Below are 7,203 nucleotides of genomic sequence, written 5' to 3'. Positions count from 1 at the left end.
ATCAAAGGAAAAACTCATAGTTATCCTCTTGGCTATGGGAAATAGACAAAATTGCCTGGGAGAAAATTGGGATCTTGGGGGTGGGGTGGGAGGGGGTAAGGGGAGATGGGGAGAGATAAAGCAGAAGAGGAGGATGGGGGGAACTTGGGGAAAAAGGAGGATTGGGCTCTCCCACATTTAAAACTTTGGGGCTGACTTAACCACACCTCTGACAAGAAGGCTGGCTATATTGTGACCAAGTCTTCCATCTGTCCCAGCTTCCTTGCTCACTGTGTAGAGGCTGGTTTACCCACACCATCTCCAGTACAGTTGGATCTGTTGCTGCCCTGGCAAGGTAAAGGATCTTCTTTCCTGGGAGTTGCAGTTGGTAGAGGTCTGAGATAATGAGATAGCTCTCCCATAATTGCTACATTTTAAAACAATTTAAATCAATCATGAACTATCATTTTATGTTTTGGACATTCATGTAAGAGGGCAGAAGCCTCCACAGCTGTCAAGGAAATTTATTTTTGTTTTGTTTTAGATTCGTGTTTCTTTGATTTGTCTTTGGTTTTCAAGACAGGGTTTCTCTGTGTTGCCCTACTGTCCCCTTGTTAGACAAGGTGGCCTCAAATTCACAAAGATCTGCCTGCCTCTGCTCCCAAGTTCTAGGATTAAAAGGTGTGCCACCAATGCCCATCTCAAGGAAATTTCTAAACCATTAATAGCATGAAACGAACTACCCAGTTGCCCTTCACAGAAGATAGCCAAGTCCAGAGCACACATAGTCCATGACACACACCTAGATGGAAATCCTGAACCGAATCCTGACAAAGAAATGTGAAGTTGGGATGAGACACATACTATGTCCCCAGCATCTTTGAAGGAGGTGTTTACAGCTGAGGGAGGGCAAGTGCTCTGGTGGGGGAAAGACCACTAGGCATGAACCAGGGGTGTGCACATACTAGTCCTGTGGTGTTCTAATCTCACCCTGACCAGGTGTCTCTGGATGTCTTGGAACTTAGAAGTTAGTGTAAAGTGTCAAGGGTTCAAGTGCTTATGGCCACAGCAGCACTTGAAATAGGATTAAGTTTTGAAATTTAAGGCCAACCAATCACCACTAAGGGAGGCCAACTGGGTGCTGATGTTCTGCTGTGAATGATGAGCCCCAGGACAGAGGAAAAGTGTATGCCTAAGGAGTAGGGGGTGGTGGTGCATTTTTCAGAGTTGCCAGCAAGAGGCAAGGGGCTTTAGAAAGGACACTGAGGCTTAGGGGATCTGTTTCCCTGAAGTGAGGGAATCTAGTGTGAAGCTAGGGTTACTTGAACCACTCCAAGAACTTGGCTTTGCAAGAGGGTGGACAGGCCATTTTACATTCCAAATTCTGAGCTCCTCCCATCCTTGTGGGTCCTGTAATGTTACAGCATAGCTTACTAAACTAGACCTCTAACTCACATTGTTTCCTTCAGTTGAGATATGATACAGGAGGATTCACTGAAGAGGCAAAGAGAGGAGGATTTGAAGTTTAAGCCCAGCTTGGGATTTTTTTATTATTCCAAACATTTTCAGCATGAACAATGTGAATCCAAAGCATCCTTCCAAAAGCCATAAAGCTCCTCCTTGCACTCCAGCTGTGCTCAGCTACCTTTACCCTTCTCTAATCAGCTCCAGTCACACAAGCTCCATTCTACAGTGAAAATGTCCTTGCTCACGTCCAGAGAGCACATCAGACTCCCTCCCACATCCGTGACTGCAGGCCACATTCCTCTCCTATCAAACTAGGTCCTCATATCTACCTTATCAGCCACCTGCCTCTTTGGTTCTTTGTCTCTTATTCTTCATGGTGAGAAGCAGAGAGCAAGCATCCCCCAGATCAGATGTGATCACTGCAAATACTCATGACTTATCCAGTCTTTGTTTTTACATCCAACTCAGGAAACAGTTTTTCAGGGATCAGCAATATAAATATGATCAACAGAAGTGTTGTTTCGCAGTGGCAGCCCTTATGTTCTTCAGGGAAGCACAGGAAGACCTTGAGCAGAATGGGGGTTGGCTTAAGGAGATGATTCAGCCTTTAGAGGCCAGGCTCAAGAGCTTGGTTTCCTGCACCCACAGCTGTTGCTCCAGGTGCTATATTTCTCATTTCCTTTTGGGATCTTTACAAAACAAAAAAACCTTTTTTTTAACTTTAAATTTATTTAAAAATCATCTTTTAGGCCTAAGCTAATTCTACTGAGTTACCTTTAGAACATTAAATTCATTTCGATTAATTAACTTTAAAGTTCAGCTTGAAACAGAGAATATTCTTGCAAGTGACATATTTTGAATAATACATAGTGCTCCATTTCTGTGTGTCATCTGCATCATCCTTGTACTAGTACAGGTCCTTGGTGGTCTTTGCATCAGTTTTAGGCTTCAGAGCAGTGTGAGGCTACAAGAAATACTCAGGCAAAGGGAAGCATGCTTACCACAGGCTTTTTGCCCAATATCCTATATTGAGCCCACATCACCTATCCCTCATCCTACATAGGACCCAAACCTACGGTCCCACATTCTACATAGGACCCAAACATTTATCTTTTTTGTTTGTTGTACATCATTTGGCATAAATTAAGACCTGGTTTCATCTTAATTATATCTGTTGCATTTCCCCAGTTCCATCATCTCTTCTGCCTCCTTCTGCTCCCCTCACACATAAACTTTTGTAAAGCTACCAGGGCACAGGCACTCCTAACACCTCTCATCTGTCCAAGGATTTGTGATGAGCTGTACCCACAATGCAGCATGTCCTTAGGGCTACTCTACTACACACTCTTGTAGCAGTTTCCAGATTTACACATAGGTAGGCAGGGAAGCCTTCCTGTCAGGACAGCTATTGAACTTGTATGCTCACAGACAAGTCCTCATGTATCAGGACTGATTTTTAAGCAGTAACTCTTAACTTGTCTTAGAGCTATCTAGCCTCCTGCCTACTTTCCTAAGGTCAAAAATGATACTGAGAAACCCTGTCTCGAAAAACCAAAAAAAAAAAAAAAAAATGATACTGAGATCTAGGACCCCAGCTCTCTGTTCTTGGAGACAGGATAGAGTTGTCAGAGGTTCAGACAGATCTACAGTTTGAAGTCTTCATTAGCATGGATGGCATGTGGGAGAAAAACCTACTTTGTCATTCCTCTTTGAGGCTGATGAATGTGATCTATGCACACGACACTCACTGTGTCACTGTTCCTGGGGAGCAAACCTGCATGCTGCTGCCTTTTGACTGTTGTGAATCCTGTGATATTGGCCACGGTCCCTGACTTCTCACCTAGGATACACACACAGTGCCAGACTGCTGGATCTTTTAATGTTCTTTATCACTGACTCATTCGTTGCATTGATCATTGGCTGAGTGGATATTCAATAATTCATCATTTTTTTTTTTTGCTTTTTTTAGTAGGACCTCCACTGTATCCATGACAATAAAGACATTTTTATATACCAGCTTCAAGTTCACCAACAGGCATGGCAAACAACTCTCCTTTCTCCCCTTCCCATCCAGACAATCCCTCTGAATACCTTTGTGTGTAACAGATCCAACTGAGTAAAAGTGCTCTTGAAAGTTAGGAGTGGTAGCACATGTCTTAGGTGAATGTGTTTGAGGCCAGCCTGGTCTATAGAATGAATTTCAGGACAGTCAGACTATAGAGAGAATTCCTGACTCAAACAAACAAGCAAACAACAGTGCGCTCTACACATTTCTAATCAAGTTTAGTCCAGCCATCAGTGGTCGACCCAATGGTGAATAGGATGCAATGGGCCCTTGACTTCTCACAGCACCAGTGTTGACAGAGAGAAGATTTTCCTTGATGAACAGAGTGGAGGTAAATAATTGGTCTGATTTCAAGTCATTCTCCAGAAAGGCAAGTGCCTTTTGGTGAGTCTCCAGTGTCTCATGAAATAATTTTTATATGAATTCTTCCTGGACTCATGAAGGGAACAGTGCTCAAGACTGTTTTTCTTTAAAGGTGAAATGTCCCCTACATTTCATGGTGCTGTCTGAGAGTTTTAAGACCTTTGGGCATGATTTTTAGTGCTGATTGTCACAGGTTGGGGTTTCCGCCTTGGGCCCATCTCACTCCATTCCTGGCTATTGTCAGCTAATAAGCAGTTTCTGTACAGTCCTGTCGTAACAGGCTGCTACAGTGTTTCTGCTAAGGTTCCCATACCATAATGGACTGTATTCTTTCATCTGTGAGCCATAATGAATTTACCCAAACATTGTATCTGTCAGTTGGATGGAAACAGAGAGAAAAAATTAACAATAGATATTTTGACTTTACTGTGTCACTGATACTGAATCCCTCCTCTCAACTATGAGGTTCACTAACAAATGCTTTTTTATTTCTTTAATTTTCCTTGATTTAATCATATTTACTAATGTTTGCATTTAAGTACTTTGACTTGTGTAGTTGTTTTCTATGTCCATTCCAGGCCATGCATACTTTTGACTAGAATAGACTAGGCCTGTCCAGGCAGGAGAAGATGCCAGAAGGACATAGGGCCTAAACTTCTGTGCTTGTTTTCTATGAAATTGAGCCCAAGGTTTCCTAATTAGTTATTCTGGGAACTTGGACATGATTTTTAAATACTTAAAGTGTGTTTGTTAATCAGTCCTTGATGAAGATAAGAGCGCTCTATGGAGTGTGTAGTGGTATCTCCAATAAGATGAACAGGCTTCTGGCTTAAGATGGGGTTGAACACCCTCTGGCAGGCCCAATTTTTCAAGTTACATTGTCTACTTTAGACAGTCACTATTAATATACAGCTTGAGTAGGGACCCGATAGGTCCCACCACTGGTGAGAATCAAAGTGGGTGACAGAATACTCCATGCAAAGAGAGCTTGAGTGTGGAGTTTCATTAAGAAGAGGGTATTAGGAGTTTAAGGTAAAGGAGAAAAAGGATAGACACAGAGAGAGGGGAAGAGAATAGAGAGAAGATGAGAGAGAGACAGAGAGAGAGAGAGAGAGAGAGAGAGAGAGAGAGAGAGAGAGAGAGAGAGAGACCAAGACCTGTTTTCCTTGGTGAGAAGAGAGAAGTCTAAATCAGGCAGGATTTGCCTCTTAAGAGGACCTCTACAATTGAGTAGCTATTAGGACCTTGTGCTGGCGAGAGTACAACCTGTGTACATCCTGTCAGATGACGGGGAAGGCCAGCATAATGCCTTAATTCTAGCAGTCACAGCCAATAAAAAGATGACCATGTATACAAAATGTATGTGGCGTACTTCAGTTATTCTAAACCTGTTGCTTCTTTTAAGCAATTTAAGAAGGAAAAGAAAATCATTATTCTATGTGTCCATTTCATTTCTAACCTGGAATGGGCTCTTACTTTGAGTTTTACACAGGAAGCCCTTGTAATGGGGAATAAATCCTGTTCTGATCATCAGCGACATGATTGTTAAAGATGTGATATGAATTCAGGTGGTGAGACACATGTAGCCCTGACCACAGGAACCCATAAGCTCATCTCTAACCAGATCCCTGGAAATCTCATCCATTTAGCTCGGTTCTACGAACTCCTAATTAATTAACTTTGTTTTTCTGAGATAGAAGTTTCTCTGTAGCCTAATCTCATGAGAAGCTCACCGCAATCCTCCTCCCTCAGTTTCACCAGTGCTGGGATTATGGGTGTAAACCATCATGCCTAGCACTGGTTATTTAACCTTCAACTAATTAATTTTTTGAAAGAAAATATCATTATATAGCCCAAGCTCTGGCCTTACTAGCTCTCTGGGTGCATTGACCTCTTCAGTGCTTGGATACTTTTCATCAGCTCATGAAGTTAATTCCATGTGTCCTCCTTTAACTCTAACATAGGCGGGATTGAACAGCCCAGAACAGCCAATGATTTCTCCTGGCCTACCCTACCTCCATCAAAGACTCCTTCCATATCATGGAGGTTTCTTCCCACACTTCCTTGGCTTTCCAAACTACAGTCTGCTTCTTCCCTTCTCCAGAGCCACATCCAGGGAAGACAAGTTATAGGATGAAAGAAAATCTCCTGGACTTTGTTCATATCTGAAACAAGGGGTGCTGGTGTTTATCCAAATGGTGAGAATAGGAGACCACCTCCACAATTTGAGCCAAATTTCAAGTAAGCTTGAATTTTATTGGGGTACAACTGTGGGCTGACGAGCCACTGCCTCCTAAGATAAGTTAAAGAGAGAGCAAACAGCCCAAATTCACCTCTTTGCCCCTTTTAAGGAGTAAAATCACTAGTAGTTTTATAGAATTGAGACAAAGAGGCAAGAGACAATTTTAAAAAATACTTTAAAAAACTGTGTGATTCCTTCCCCCATGTGGTTAGGAGAGAAAAGGGGAGGTCAGGGAAACTCAGAGAGAAAGAAAGATATTCAGGATATTCTCAAAAGCAAATCAAGATCGTGGGCTTGAAAAGGACAAGTACCAGGAAACAGAGCAACTCAGTTCACACTGTAAAAAGAAACTTATTTTTAAAATAAAGCATAATGAATCCTGCATTTAAAATGGAGTCAGGCAGATTCCTGACTTGAATAGAAACAGCCTTCATCGGCTCATATATTTGAATATTTGATCTTTAGGGAGTGGAGCTACTTGCAAGGGATCAAGGAGTCCTACCTTGTTGGAGGAAGGAAATCCCTGGGGGTGGTCTTTGGGGTTTCAGAAGTCCAAGGCAGACCTAGTGGCTTCCTCTCACTCTCTTCTTCTCTTCATGCTGTCTGTAGATCTGGATTTAGAACTCTCAGCTACACCATGTCCACATGCATACCTCCATATTCCCCACTATGAGGACAATGGACAAGAAATCTGAAATTGTAAGCAGAGTCCAGTTAAATGCTATCCTTTTTTTGTTTGTTTGTTTGGTTTTTTTTTTTGTTTGTTTTGTTTTGTTTTTCGAGACAGGGTTTCTCTGTGGCTTTGGAGCCTGTCCTGGAACTAGCTCTGTAGACCAGGCTGGTCTCGAACTCACAGAGATCCGCCTGCCTCTGCCTCCTGAGTGCTGGGATTAAAGGCGTGCGCCACCATCGCCTGACTAATGCTATCCTTTTTAAGAGATCCCATGGTCAAGGTGTCTCTTTATGGCATTAGAATACTAAGACATAAGGATATTAAATCTGTGATAGCTCACTTCTCTGTGGCCACAATTCCTCCCCATTCCATTCCTTGCCTCTTTCCTGAGACCCTTAGAGACTGACTGTAGGC

Source organism: Microtus ochrogaster, unplaced genomic scaffold (assembly GCF_000317375.1).
Source record: "Microtus ochrogaster isolate Prairie Vole_2 unplaced genomic scaffold, MicOch1.0 UNK46, whole genome shotgun sequence".
In the NCBI taxonomy this organism is placed as follows: Eukaryota; Metazoa; Chordata; class Mammalia; order Rodentia; family Cricetidae; genus Microtus; species Microtus ochrogaster.
Note: the sequence above shows the minus strand (reverse complement) of the source record.